The 16,587-nt window shown below is 35.9% G+C and overlaps 1 protein-coding gene across 4 annotated transcripts in view; it reads left to right on the top strand.

The window, feature by feature from the left end:
* Positions 1-16,587, top strand: part of LOC149776978 (3-oxoacyl-[acyl-carrier-protein] synthase, mitochondrial-like) — a 48,622-nt gene that overhangs the window by 8,473 nt on the left and 23,562 nt on the right. The window contains exon 2 of one of the 4 annotated variants that reach the window (XM_089941713.1): positions 11,777-11,879. The exons of the other annotated variants lie outside the window; for them this stretch is intronic. The gene's annotated coding sequence lies outside the window, so the exon portion shown is untranslated. The remainder of the gene's footprint in view (positions 1-11,776; positions 11,880-16,587) is intronic. 4 annotated transcript variants of the gene reach the window in all.

Genomic DNA, 16,587 nt, shown 5'->3' with positions numbered 1-16,587 from the left:
AGCAGATTTGAGGAGTTCACCAGGACCAGCTGTATTGATTGTGCTTCTTAACTTGGAAGGTATCAGGCTTTATAATGGAAGCTGTGTCATTCTGCTGGACCAAGAAATCGAGGGCCATAGACTATAGACTATACCTTATACCTATATCTGATGATAAGTCACATACAGAAAACGAACATGAAGATTCATCTTTTTATGAATCGTATTGGGGAAAATACAGTTCTTATTAGTTTCTGTTTGATTCTGGCAAGATCTTCGAAATTTAGGCAAGATCAGTTAGCATTTGATTATGTTGATCCTCATTTCGAGCCCAAATCATCGAAGAACTAATAATATACTTGTTGTTGTTGTAGGGTTTAACGCCATTTTTCAGCATATGATAGGCTATACATGGTAGCCAGTATTAATGATGGAGGAAGAAACCAGGAAATCCCCAGGAAAGAACCACCGACCCTCAAGAAGATACTGGCAAGCTTTCTCCCATACCCACATTGGCTGAATCTGAGACTCGAACCCACACAGACAGAGGTGAGATGGCAGTGATCCGTAACGGAGAGCGCTTTAGACTGCTCAGCCAATGATATACTTGTCTGGTTTGAAAGATGTCTTAACAATTGTGAACAAAGATCATTATTAAAGATACATTATCTAGTGTTAGGAAAATAAATACAGGAGAAGTATTTGGTTTAGTAACATGTGCTTTGTTATTCTTGTTTTATGTAATGATATTGCTGAATCCCTTACTGATCTTGTTAATATCATTAATACATAATGGTATTACATAGCTTACTTGTTTCTTAACCTCGTCCTTCTACAGGATGACTTCCATGAAAGATTTCATATCCAGCTCATGACTGTATCCCATGCACACTAGCCATCATTCTTTTTCCAGTCATACCCATTATATGGCTGTTTTAAAATACATTTGAGAGAAAATTGCCTTAGCATCTAGTCATACCATATGAATTACTCCAATATTAAGATTTATTCCTGTTTGAAATTAGCTCTTGAGAACTATTGGCTTGTTTTAGTTACTTTCTTCTGATAACCATGGTTACTCACCAACAGGGGTGTCGGTATCATTTTTATGTTTGAGAATTATTTTATTCCTTTTTTTTTTTCAGGCAGGTAATTAGTTATCTCTTTCCATGCAGATTTGGTTCTGTTTCAAAGTTCTATGCAGTAATGAATCATTGGAATTCATATTCCATTTAATCAGACTTTTGTCATTTGTATTCTATGGAGAGAGTTGCACACTAGTCATTCATTTCATTTATGTGTGTTTAGTGATTGATCCTTAAAAATCACATAAGGATAGTATTCATCATTACTTTATTTTAGCATCTTACTAGACAAGTTATTTTCATCTCCAGTATTTAGTTAAAAAAATACAGCTTTGCTAACTTACTGTAATAACATGTTCGTAAGTACATGTACAGATTAGAATTGCCTGACCGGTCACCATGCACTGGGCACCAGGTACCAGTCTTTGGGTAGCACTCACTGGTCATTTGAACCCCTTGGTATGGGAATAGGTATCGTGTCACTCACAGGCTACAGTTGAATCCTACTTGGGGTTTGGAATTAGCATACAGATCCTGAAGTAGGGAAGGGGATCAGATCTACATACCCCATTTCCTATAATCCTGCTAAATCCCAACAGGATGTGGGGTTTTTCATCAGAAAAGTTAGTGTGGTTCTTCCGCTGCATGCAGCCATGGACTTGAGTGCCTTTGCCACATTAGGTCAGTGTTGCAGTTCATTAGCCAACAATGACATTTTCTGAAGTGGGGTTAAAAAAAAAGACAGGGGACAGATCGTCATCACCCATTATCCCCATGAGAGTTCAGAATTGCTCTTATGTACCAGCTGAGTCTGCCACTTGAGACAGTTCTTTAGATTAATAAGCTTTGTAAAACACTCTAATCCAGAATTGCCCTACTCAGCAGAATCAAGAAATATTTACCTATGGAAACTCGCAATCTATACAAGTCATAGATTCTACCAACAATGGATTATTATTCATATGTATGGGGAAACTGTGCTAAATCTGACCTTGACAGGATCTGTAAACTTCAGAAATGAGCAGCACACATAATTTTAGATGCATCTATTGATCATCCCTCAAAAGCATTATTTACAGAACTCAAATGGTTATATGACAGGATAGATTTTCACAAGGCAGTTCTTTTATATAAATGTCTACATGGAACTGCACCAGAGCATCTTCAGGACTTATTCAGGCCTTTTTCAACACAATACCAGTTGAGGTCAATGTCATATGGAAAACTTCTAGCACCAAAACCAAGAACAGAGCAATTTAAAAAGAGCTTACTCTGGTACAGTTCTGTGGAACAAGCTTCTGCTACATGTAAAATCCGCTGAAAATATTACAGTATTGAAGAAATAGCATGAGCATGTATGTGTTTCTAATAGATAATGGAATTGAGTATTTTAATACTAAACATGTTAAAATACACAGTAATTATTGCCATCTTCATATAAGGTGCAGTGTAATACTCTTTAAGAGGGCCTCAATGGAGAATAGTCCTTGACTAATGAGTCACCCTCTATAAATAAAGCATTATTATTATTATTATTAGATCTGCATAAGGACTCTTAACAGGTTGAGTTCCCTTTTTCCCCAAGACTTCCTCTCAACAGAAAAACATTGAGTCAAAAGTCCTGCCTCCCAGGAGTGGGAGCTGTATGAGGATAGCCTGTCTGTCCTTGAAGAGTCTCTTAAGTCTAATGTAGAACAGGTCGAGGTGGCACCTCCTGTCAGGTACCCATCTTACTCCCAACCATCAATCAGTGCAGCAAAGGAGGAAGAGATCTGGTCTGTTGATGAAAGTGGTTAGTGAGGATTGCTGTCTTTTATCCAAGGTTATGTGTCCCAAGCCTTCCGTCTCTGAAAATTCTCTCCAGCTTGGAGATACTCTTTGGAGCCTCTTCCTTCTTGTCTTGCTTGCTAATGCCTAGATGGAATCTCTTGTGAGTTTTGTGGTCTGTAACTTAAATACTTTATGAACCTTTGGGTGAAGCTTAATACTGAGCGCCTAGCGAGGCAGCTGTTAGTACCAGTCTTTGGTATGACTTGGCTGGGGTTCAGACTTGCAACCTCCTGTATCCGAGGGGCTCTAACCACTAGGCCACTGGAGTGGTCATGAAATTAAATAAAGAATGTAAGTGACTGTTTTGTTTGTGATAAAGAAATGTTGCTGGAAATAAAAGCTTGACACTGTATAAATAATGCCCCTGCGTGAGAAAAATATGGTCTGGTGCAGGAGGAAACAGCATTTCAGAGGCTACTATTACAACGATCTCATGGAAAACACTGAATGACATGACTTATTTAAATTTTCCCAGATCTCAGAAGCAACCTATTTAGAAATTACACTCACTTTTGAAGAAAACTACATGTGAAATAAATATTATTTCCATTTGTTTTTGAGACAGGCTGTCCCAAGTCTAGGCAACACTTTAGGCAGGCTGTCCCAATCTAGGGCAACACTTTAGACAAGCTGTCCCAATCTAGAGCAACACTTCAGACAGCTAGATTGAATCCATTTATGCAGCTTTCTGGTTATTTTTAGACCAGGTATATATACATATTACATTCAACTTGTTAATGAATCGGGCAATAAGAACCAACAAGACTACTGCTGTACATCAACCCAGTTTATGAAAATAAATGATGCTTCTGAGTTTAGGAATCTTTGTACAAGCATAGCTAATACCAGACCAAAAGAAACCAAGGGAGTTGTAAAAGATGAAGTTGCGTCAGAGTGTTATTTTAAAGAAAATTAGTAAAGTATTTATTGATAGATGGTTAGTCAAGTTTTGTCCATAGTTGCTTATTAGTCGGGTCCAACTGCAAACTGCATGGACTCATATCTGCCATTGTATAATGCACTGGCAGATCTGAGTCTAAGTAGTTTGTTAGGAGTAATCTGTAGAACAAAAAACATAGACCCTGATCTGCCAGTGCATCAAGTTATGACAGATCTGAGTCAGTGTTGCTTGTAATTGGACCCAACTCATGTAGTATAAACTGTATCACGTTTTGAAATTTTTTACTTTGTAGACTTTATTTTTATGTTATGTAAAGCCAATCTCCCTCCACCCCCCTTTTTTTTTACACATTCCAGATTAGCTCATCAGGAATATACCTCTTACTGCAGGAATCATAATGGTTAAAACCTAAGGAGCTGATGAAGCTTCAATAAATAAATAATACTGTCTTAGCCATATATTTTTTCAGAACAGTTGTGGGGTTTTCAGTCTATGTGTATATAATAATAGGAATCACACATAGCTGCTTGAGTGATAGAGACAGGATCCAATCAGTACCCCATCAATGAAGGAGTTAGGGTTAGTAATATTCCAGTAGTCCTAGAAGATAAAAATGACATAACAATGTAAATAAGTGAACATGTTTTTACTGTAACTGATGTTGTAATTCATCACAATTGCACAGTATTTTAAATACAAAGAAATTTTATTGTCACACAGTCTTTGTTAATAATCTGAACTTTGAAAAAAGTATCAACATAGTCACATATTACCTGTGACCATATTACCTGTGACAAAATGTGTCACAGCTTCAATATCAAACTATATATACTGGCTGTATCAGCATTAAAAAAAAAGAAGTTATAACAGATCTTTAAAACTAACAATTATTTTTCAGTAATTTCTCACACAAGTTCAAACCATGTACTTATTTATTGGTAAGGTGAATCATATTGCTGATGTAGGTAAATAAATAGAACCTCATACAGACATACAGGTGTACATGTGATACATAATACTGAGTCCGCTTAATTACCAACAGTAGGCCTAACAGATACATGTACTTAAGTTCTTGCTTATATGTCAGAGCCAACCACAAACTGCATAATGTGATGGCAGATCTCAGTCTAAGTAGTTTGCTTGGACGAATCAGAAAACAACATAGATCCTGATCTGATGGCACAGTATGTAACAGAAGATGAGGGTCAGTGTTGTTTGTAATTTGACCGACTTATCAGGGAGTACATATCATATCATCTCTCTGACAGAGGTCAACTAAAGACAGATTTTTCCATCAGCCAGCATAATCAGCTCTTATAGAAATCAATTAGCCCAACCAAATTAATTTAATAACAGCTTTGGAAAATATGACTGAATCCAAAATTGGACCTGCAGATTCTCAGTATTCATTTGCTGTGCTCAAAATCAACAGACCAGTGGACCAGAAGTTTATTGACTCCTGCTCTCTATTATGTCCCCTGTCTCAGGTCTGGCACCATTTCAAACTACAGCACTTCCATGATCATTACATCTTAACTTATATATATATATTTCTAAAGTTAGGGCTACTCATATATAAGGGGAGAGTGATTCTATTTATTGTTATATTTTATGTCTCGGGTAGAGCATATCTATTCACAGTACTTTAGGTAGATGTCATTCCTCAGACAGTGACCAAGTTTTTATATTATTGACTGATATTTTCAGTTGAGAGTTAAGACAGATTGACAGATACTCATGATTTAATTTAAGCTATGATTTGTTTGGTTTTGATGCAGCACTTGTCTGCATCCTTGATTGACTTTGAATCATCATCTGCTGATCTACAACAGGGCTAGTAAAAGGGTGTTGCCCATTGACAGGTACATTTCACAGTGTCTTCAACAAGTAAAAGAGCTCGAGGTTTTTTAAATGTTTAAATAATGAATATATCTCCTGAAGACAGTTACACACAGGTAAATATAGTCTTTCCTGTGTAAATGTATTACCCTAAAGCATAATGCAGGTAATTAATGCATGTTGTAATATTGCATATGACGATGCATGAGGTGGTGTTATTGTAGCTTCATAACCAGATGGGTTTAGTTTAAAACCTGGGATGTGACGAACCCAGGTTGGCAGTCGTGGTATATCCTTGGGCAAGGTATTTGTCTCCAAATTGCCTTGACACTAAATGACCTCCTTGTGTTGATGTGCCATAAAATACAAGAATCTTTTGCTTTCAGACTTTACATCTTCAGAGTTTCAACTAGGTCACTGCCACTTATTTATGCAAGAAAATCAAGAATATGTGTTATATTGAGATCAAATAAATTCCACATCTTTAAAAGTATTAACATTACATGTAGATGCAAAATGATGTTTCCTAAAGGTAGTATAAATACTAAATCAGTATACTTATCTTTTTGCAAGGCAATTGAGACATTTTATTTCTTTGATGTTAGAATATCTCAATCCATATTTGCAAGTTTTTTTACTTACATATCCCTTCAAACTTTACATAAAAATGCCACTTTTAGAGTTTCATTGTGATATCAATACTAGGCCACCGTAACTTACTTTTGTTAGGAAATTTTTTAAGTTTTGTTGAATTTCATTCTGGAATATATTAATTAATATTTGTAAGACTAACTGAACAACCTGGTACATTATTTAGTGTATATATGTTGATGCAATAGTCTGGTACATTATTTAGTGTATATGTGTTGATGCAACTAAAAAGTCCAACATGTTATACTAGAAGTAAGTCATTATGTTCTAATGATATAATTTGATGAAGAAATAAAACTTCTGGTAACCAGTTTATTTCTCACACATCAGACACCAAAAATCATGCTATCACGATTGATGCCAGTTTTTCAGTTTCATCCAAGGTCTGTTTTAGACATTACATAAAGTTAGTTCTTGCTTTGTCAGAATTTACACTTACTTTTTATGTCTGTAGCTGGATTCTGTTGTATTGAAGCAACCTCCCCTTCCTGATCTTTCTCATCTTCCAAGGGGTCAGACAAGATGAAGGACACGGGTGTTGATGGTGGGGATTGACTAGTCTTCTTATTGTAACCACTTGCAGATTTTACAGCACTGTCAGAGTTCAGAATTAAAATATTTTTTAATTTTAGATTGAAAGATACATAGTTTAAAACATAAATTACCTAACACATAGTGAATGTTTGGTGACTTATGACTTGCATTATTCAAACCACGAGTTAAGTAACTAATCACTATTAATTAAACACCTGATACATTAGGAAGTTTTCATTCTAAAAAAGTAACCATAGTTACAAAGTTTGGATGTATGATTAGTACTGCAAACATAAGTAATGGCAAACCAGAATATTTTTTGTGAACTGTGTAACAGACTTTATGTATGTGATATGTGATTGACTTCTTGGTATCAAAGAAATTGTTCCCAACATATGCCCAGTGCGACATCTTCTATATCATAAGAGACAACTAGTGGAGACATGAACTGCATTAGTTGAATGGTTAGCATGCTGGACTTATGACCAAAAGGGTGTGGGTTAAAATCATGCCATCCGATCAACTCAGATCGATTGCCTTGGCATTTCCTTGGGCAAGGCTTTTTACTCCAGTTGCCTTGGCACTAGGAAAAAAACCCACTTGTTTTGATGTGCTGTAAAACAACAATCCAAACAAAACGAGATAGAAATATTGTTTTAAGTTTGTAATGGCAGGGCCTGAAATGAACACAGGTACTATAGCTGTATCAGGGTGATCAGTTGAAATGGCATGGCCTGAAATGAACACAGGTACTGTAGTTGTATCAGACTAATCAGCTGCAATGGCATGGCCTGAAATGAACACATGTACTATTAGCTGTATCAGGGTGATCAGCTGTAATGGCATAGACTGAAATGAACATTGGCACTATAGCTGTATCAGGGTGATCAGTTGAAATGGCATGGCCTGAAATGAACACAGGTACTGTAGTTGTATCAGACTAATCAGCTGCAGTGGCATGGCCTGAAATGAACACATGTACTATTAGCTGTATCAGGGTGATCAGCTGTAGTGGCATAGACTGAAATGAACATTGGCACTATAGCTGTATCAGGGTGATCAATTGAAATGGCATGGCCTGAAATGAACACAGGTACTGTAGCTGTATCAGACTGATCAGCTGCAATGGCATGGCCTGAAATGAACACATGTACTATTAGCTGTATCAGGGTGATCAGCTGTAATGTCATGGCCTGAAATGAACACAGGTACTATAGCTGTATCAAATTGATCAGTTGAAATGGCATGGCCTAAAATATACACAGGTACTGTAGCTGTATCAACATGATTAGCTGCAATGGCATGGGCTGAAATGAACATTGGCACTATAGCTTTATCAGGGTGATCAGCTGCAGTGGCATGGACTGAAATGAACATAGCTGTATAGCTGTATCAGGGTGATCAGATGAAATGGCATGGCCTGAAATGAGCAAAGGTACTATAGCTGTATCAGACTGATCAGCTGCAATGGCATGGACTGAAATGAACATTGGCTCTATAGCTGTATCAGGGTGATCAGCTGCAGTGGCATGGGTTGAAATGAACATTGGCACTATAGCTGTATCAGTGTGATCAGCTGCAGTGGCATGGATTGAAATGAATATAGGTACAATAGCTGTATCAGACTGATCATCTGCAGTGGCATGGCCTGAAATGGACACAGGTACTATAGCTGTATCAGGGTGATCAGTTGCAATGGCATGGCCTGAAATGAACATTGGTACTATAGCTTTATCAGGGTGATCATTTGAAATGGCATGGACTGAAATGAATATACTAGGTACTTTAGCTGTATCAGGTGATCAGTTGAAATGGCATGGCCTGAAATTAACACAGGTACTATAGCTGTGTCAGGGTGATCAGTTGAAATGAACATAGGTACTATAGCTGTGCCTGGATATCAGCTGCATGACCTGAAATGAACACACATACTATAGCTGTATCAGGGTGATTGGCTATAATGGCATGGTCTGAAAAAAACAAGGATTGCAGGCTTTGATGCCTGTCCAGAACAGCCTGGGTTGGCTACCTTGGTGTGTCCTTGAGAAGTGCACATAGCTCTCATTTTCTCATCATGTTATAGTATGTAAAGTGTTATAAGTGTTATTGAAATCAACAAAGGAACAGAATTCTTATGAGATCTAGCCATTCTTAAATGAAACAGTTGCTGATCTGACTTCCGCTATGGCTACCATTGCAGCTGTCTTGAAAATCTTGTTATTTCTACTCCACCTAGATTGATGGTTAAATTGACAGGGGTTTTCACTAAAAGACGTGATATCTTGTGATGATGTATAATTGGTTGGCTACTTGTGTCTTAAATGAAAACGGTATCGATCTGACATTCAGTATGGTCACTATAGCAACCATCTTCATAATTTGTTATTGCTTCTTCTACTAACAGAAGGTCATTATAGCCATGTGGTTTATACCGTAAGAATTAGTATGGTGTCTGGTTGGTTCTAAATGAAAAGGATGTTAATTTGATATACAATATGACAACAATTGAAACCATATTGAAAATCATGTTATTGCTATTCCTACTCAAGGTCTGTATTGTTTGTTCAAATGATTAATTCTAACAAACTACATAGACCCAGATCTGCCACTGCATTATGTGATGGCAGATCTGGTTCTATGCAGTTTGCAGTTGGAGTTGAATAAAAGTGAATATGGTACGAGTTGGAACATTGTAATTTTATAACAGGTTTTAAGGAGATACAAATAAAATAAAATCTTAACAGTTATTTACTTCCACTACACTGATAATATTGACAAAAATAATAAACACTAATAGTTTTAATGTTCCATATATACTTTTGTGTATGCCAAATAATTTAAGAAAAGGGAGATCAGTTTATCCATGGGACAAGGTATAAACTTAAGTTTTCTGTTGACTACTGGTATATATTGATATTGTAGATCACTAAAGATGAGATCACATGCCTGAAGCCCCATGATCTCCTTTACTGAAACCCCATCTAAGCATGACCATCCTTTCAGATGGAGTAGCAATAATTATTGGTTACTGCACTTGTTTGGGAAAATATGAACAAATTTTTGGAAGTAATACTGTATGACCTTGGGAGTGCAGTATTAGGCTGAAGAAAAAAAAGAAGTTTATATTTTCCCATACAAATGCAGTAACCTTTTTATTATATACTCATTTTGTTATTGTACCTAAGGCTTAATAATAAAAAAATACACTACAAGAAACAAAGTAGTTGAATTTATGCTGTATTCCAAAATAAATATACAACCATAGATTCATCAATACACAATAACAATAATAATTCACACATAGCACAGTCCAGTGACCTTTGAACTGTGTCATGTACTCGACATTAATTTAGAAAAGAATTGTTGTTTTGGTCTACTTAAAATTAAAATATAGAGTCATATTGTGAATGCACATTGCAACAGCTTTTCCAGTTGGTCTAGAATGGATGATTTTTATTTTTTTTGTCAATTCTACTCAATTCTGTATGTGATTGATTGGATTTATTGGCAGTGTCAATTCCTTATGAAGTAAATGTGATTTGAGCAAGAAGGGACATGCCTTGAATCAGCTGCATGTGTGTATCTGTTCTGTCATTGAATATTTGGAATCATAATGTGAGAAAAATATGAACTCTTTCAATATAAATTTTCAAAAAGCTGCTATGAAATATCATGTTCATTTCATTTTGAGTGCAGTAAGGAGAATGTGATTGCAGTTGGAAATGTAGTCAAAATTACATAACATTTTCTTGATGTGTTTTAGAACTCATGACTAACTCATGTAATTTGGATTTGCAGAACTAAGAAAGTACACTTTGAGGAAATTCAAGATGCAAACATGCAAGTGTAGTTTTTGCCATTCTTATTACCAGCTAAAGAAGTCATGTCTGTGCCTTGTCACCTGCATGCTCTTTGTAGGGAACCAAGCTATGTTATGACCTGTATGGCATATATCACTAAATCCGAAACATTGTATCAAAAAAGTTAACATCGAAAATTGAAAAGCAGCTGGTGTGACATTCCATTCAGCCAGCAGAAATAAGAATTCTTTGTCTTTGAGACCATTACATTTTTACCAAAACCTTTGGTTGCATTTTTTTTGCAAATTTAGTTACTAATGACTTATAAAATAGTATGTCTCTGATAGAGATGTGATAGCCCATAGCCTCAGTATGCTTTTCTATGTTATTTTTTTATATCCCATAGAGCACAGGTCATGATCCAAACCATTCCATTTAGAAAAATTTCTCCTCAATAACTGTCTAAATGATCAGAATGGTATTTTCAATACCGCGTCTATCACGTTTGTTGTGGATATTGCGAATATCACATTCATTTATTTGCTTGTTTGAAAGTTTCATTTGTGATTCAGTAAACTCTTCCACATCGTTCATTTTATTTCTACTTTCAGATAGATGAAACAGCTTCTTTTGTTCATCCACAAACAAATCTAATAAACTAAAACCTAAAACAGCTACTACATGAGTGTATATGGTTTGTTTACAAAGTTGTTTACAATACACTATACTGTTTTTAGATGCACATGTCATGCAGCATAAAGGTGTTTAGTATCATAAAATACTGCATAATTCTGACAATGTAAGTTAACAGAAAAAAAACGAGCATATAATAATTAGCTTTATGGAAAGGATAAATGCGTCAAGATATTTTTAAAAAAAATGTTTTACAGTTGAGAAGTGAAATGGATAGTTATTTTTTAAAGAAATGATAAAAAGTAGATGAGTTGGGATTATGTAGATTAACAAGAGCACACTAATCAAGTTTAGACTGGGCATGATGGGATTAGATTAAATAATATTAGATGAATTATGAGTTCACAAGATGTGACTGATCCTATAAAAAGATATCCAGTATAAGTAATAATTCTATTCCACATTAGGTATTGACAAAGACATGCATTAGAAATTTATAAAAGAGAATTTTTCCCATTTTTCAGTGTCTCTCTCCATAACTGTCATGGCTGACACTTTCTTTGCCTCTCCAAGTGGGTTTGGGTGCAGAGACACCTGGTTATCATTCTAATCTTTTTTCATCTCAAGGTAATGTAATAAAATTATTTTATTTCAGTTTTCTATATGACAATTCTAACTGAAGAATTTTATGGAAGAGATTCTTGGATGATTTTGATTTTGAAAACAACTAGTGAAAAGACTTGCACTCATGGTCTACAAAGAATCACTTAGCCACTGACATATAACTTGCAAGATGGATGTGTTGAAGTTCAATCAGGGTACTGTTTTGGTACAATAGTTTTAACCAGGAAGTTAGTTCCCCTGTGGTCATTATTTGAGTGAATTTATCATGGTAGAATGACATTATTGTTTAGACCAAAGTGTAAATAAGGGTTGCTTTTTGGAAGCAAGAGGGCAGACTGTACCTGTCATATTTAATTGTAATATACCGATACAAACTAAATGGGATTATGGACAGGGGATTGTCATCGTTGTTTGTACTGTACCACTTTTTCTGTCAGCAAAACCATGTTTCTGTTTATAAATTTTGTTTTTATCAGAACTGTCACTTTTGGAAACAATCATTGTTGGGCAGTGAACTTAAAGTAAATAGATATAATTTTACACAGTCCAAAACCCCACAGCAAAACAATAAAATTTGAATTTTGAGACCATTTATCTATGAATCGTTCTTGACAGACTAGTAGATCAAATTGGAGTTGTTTCCCCTGTTATATCTTATTTATAAGATGCATGTTTTAGTATAACCTCAAGTGAGGTCACATTTTTGGATCAGTATGATAGATTTTCTTGTAGGGATCGGGCCACTAATTAATTTCACGTAAAACTTAATGTTAAGATATAAAAAACAAAATGGATTTCTTTAATTGATTGGCATACAAACCACACCTGTTTCCATTCAAGAAATTGTCTTCAGCCTTGAAATACAGGTGCTTCACAGTATTTTCTTGCACTGCTAAACAGGGATTCCCTGGTCTGCACCTAATAACTTAGCCTCACACCAGGAGTCAATACGCCATTTTGTCAGTGGGAAATTAAATACAGGATATCAAAATTAAAGTAAATGTTTTATTATCAATACATAGATTGAAGTTTATGAAATGTACAATAGGAAAGAAACTTTAAGCTATTTACAAGCCAGTGGGTGTATCTCAAAATAGTACTATATTTTTTTATTCCTCCACCAGCAGACTGGCTCTCTGGCAGTAAAATAATTAGTGGTCTGATACCATAATCATCATCATACACTGTACCTTTTTCCTTGCTGTGGCAAAGAGTGTCTTCTTGCTGTAGATTGTCTAATGGGTTTTGGCGGAGTAGTTTGGCTTGAAGCAGTGGCAGATTTCAGGGAGGTGTCTGAGCTGACAAGTTTGACAGAGGTAGCTGACCTTGGATGAGTCTTTGTTGATTTGGAATATGTAGATCCAGTTGACACTTGATTAAGGTTATAAAGAAAAACACAGATTAAGACTAGATTACACTCACCCATGACATGTTGTTTTGCTGAATATTTTTCTGTTGTAAAATATAAGTGTGCAGAAAAACCTGTCTTACAGGATCTCTGCCATGAGAGACCCCTTGTATTGAATGATCAGGTCCCAGACTGACTAAACATCTTCCTCAGATTGAGATTTTCTAATATCTTTCCAATTGCATGGTTCATATGAAATATCTTTTCACAGAAAATTCAGCAGGAATCTAGGACTAAAAAGAAGTAATAAATCTTGAATTTTTCTTAGAAGAGTCTTGTCTTATCTTTGAGAAAGTTTTGAGGATTTCCTCAAATTTGAGGAATTTCATATCCATTTTTTTAAAGAATGTTAAGGTTTCCATGTGCTAAATTTTCAAACTAAATAGCATTCGGCATCCTCCACATTATTTTTACATCAGACAGACATATTGTCTGAAGTATCATTAGCAATACAATGTCAATTCTCAATTTCAGAGGAAAGTTTGATAATGTAGTGAAATTGGTGCAAGATTCTCAAATTCACCTTTTAACTTGAAGGACTTCATACTTTTGTTTTTTAAGAAGGGTTTATCCTCCTAAAGTTTTTTTTGGTAATTTGTATCATTTTATTTTTAGAATTGTACTTTTGTACTTTTAGTTGGCACTGTATAACCAGGATTTTGCTGAAACCTATACGTAGATACATTGTTCAGCTTTTTTTAAAATATCTCTGCTATTGAAAATATTGCAAGATGGAGACTGAAATATATTAAAAAATATGGAAGCGATTGGTACAGTAATTCTACTATTCCTTCTGGTAACTGTCTTATAAACTCACAAGTCAAAATAAAACTACAAACAACATAGACTTTAACCTGACATTGCATATAGCAATAATGCACTGTCCAGTTCTACAGAATTATTCTTAATAAACTGCATTGACCCAGATCTACTGGCACATTATGCAACAGCAGAGTTGAGTCAGTGCAGTTTGTATTTGGGCTCAACTTATAAGCAAGTATAAATGGTACTTTTAAATATGGAGTGTCTTCCAGAACCACAGAATTTATACATTTGCTTCATTATTTGCCCATATTTGGGTTCAAATACCAGATAGTTCTCAGGTACAATAGCCTCATCTCATCAGTTGCCAGTTCCCATTTTGAACCAAAAATAAATAAGCAGGCTTTAATATTTGGATCCCCTCCCACAACTACTTCATAATCCCCCTTCCTCTTTCATAATGGCTGTCTGGTTCAAGTCTATAAAAAAATCTAAACTAATAAGTGACTGTATTAGTTATCACAACGGGTGGATTTAGAGGGCTTGGCTTGAACCAACCATTCACATGCTGCTTTTTTACCTCTACTGGTAAAAGAACAAATGAGTTTAGCAGATGGCCAGTTGTCTGTCATCTGTTGTTTGTATGTACATGTTTTTCATCATTATTCCTCCTAAAGTACTAAACTTTAAATACATATTCAACCCATGGTCAAGTTGGTCTCAAATGAAAATGGACATCCAGAATACCAGCACTGTTAGCACATTATTGGTTATATCATGCTAAGGAAATGGGATCTTAGTGCCCTTCCCAAGGACACACCAAGGCAGTCTCCCCTGGCTGGCCATGGTCGGTATTGAACGTGCGACCCATATATTAAGAGTCTGACACTCAGACCAGCTGAGCTTTCATGGGTCCCAAAATGATATATACTACTTTGATATCCAGAATGGTAGCTACAGTAGCCATCTTGAATATCTTGTAATCCCTAACCCTTCTGAATAGATAGTCATATTAACATGGTGTTTTCATTAAAAACTACATGTACTTATAATGGGTCCACATGTATGTGAAAATTATGCTAAGTGCCTTTCCCAAATGACACACATATGCATCCTATGTGGGTGGGTATTGAACGTGCAACCTTTGGGGTATGAGTTTTACACTACCAGCAGAGCTATCATGGGTCCCTCAGTGATACCACTTAGATATCTAATATGACATCTACAGTAGCCATCTTGAAAATCTTGTTGATACCACTTAGATATCCAATATGGCATCTACAATCTTGAAAATCTTGTTATCCCTACTCCTTCTTATTAGATGGCTATATAAGCATGGTGTTTTCATTAAACAACTACTTACTGTGTTTGCTCGATTCACATGTACATGAAAATGATTCTGATCAGATGTCTATTATTGTCACTATGGCAGCCATCTTAAAAATCTTGTTATTGCTACTCCTTCTGAATGTAAGTTTTATTGTGGCTTCCACCAGAAGACTTCTTTTGATATCTACTAGATCCTCAATGAAAATGTTGCAACTAAAGATATCCAATATTGGCACAATGCACAGCAGCCATATTGAAAATCTTGTTGCTACTGAAAATGGTACAGATTTCTAATGTCTAGAAAATTTTGATATTGCTACTCCTCCATAACAGAAATTCATATCAACAATGGTTTCCACTGTACCGGTATGACTGCCACAGAAACTGTCTTGATATTTTTGTTATTGCTGCTCTCCAGAAAGGAAAGTCATGTAGATACGAGGTTCTCACTAAAAGATTTTGTATGATGTATAGCTGGGCCTAAGTGGAAATGGTGCTCATCTAACTTGCAATATGATGTATAGCTAGGCCTATGTGGAAATGGTGCTCATCTAACTTGCAGTATGATGTATAGCTGGGCCTAGGTGGAAATGGTGCTCATCTAACTTGCAATATGATGTATAGCTGAGCCTAGGTGGAAATGGTGCTCATCTAACTTGCAGTATGATGTATAGCTGGGCCTAGGTGGAAATGGTACTCATCTAACTTGCAATTTGATGTATAGCTGGGCCTAGGTGGAAATGGTGCTCATCTAACTTGCAATATGATGTATAGCTGGGCCTAAGTGGAAATGGTGCTCATCTAACTTGCAATATGATGTATAGGTGGGCCTAGGTGGAAATGGTGCTCATCTAACTTGCAATATGATGTATAGCTGGGCCTAAGTGGAAATGGTGCTCATCTAACTTGCAATATGATGTATAGCTAGGCCTGTGTGGAAATGGTGCTCATCTAACTTGCAGTATGATGTATAGCTGGGCCTAGGTGGAAATGGTACTCATCTAACTTGCAATTTGATGTATAGCTGGGCCTAAGTGGAAATGGTGCTCATCTTACTTGCAGTATGATGTATAGCTGGGCCTAAGTGGAAATGGTGCTAATCTAACTTGCAATATGATGTATAGCTGAGCCTAGGTGGAAATGGTGCTCATCTAACTTGCAATATGATGTATAGCAGGGCCTAAGTGGAAATGGTGCTCATCTAACTTGCAA

Source organism: Sinohyriopsis cumingii, chromosome 18 (assembly GCF_028554795.1).
Source record: "Sinohyriopsis cumingii isolate HCF-2022 chromosome 18, ASM2855479v2, whole genome shotgun sequence".
In the NCBI taxonomy this organism is placed as follows: domain Eukaryota; kingdom Metazoa; phylum Mollusca; class Bivalvia; order Unionida; family Unionidae; genus Sinohyriopsis; species Sinohyriopsis cumingii.
The sequence above is the reverse complement of the archived record's forward strand: the minus strand, read 5'-3'. Positions and strand labels throughout refer to the sequence as shown.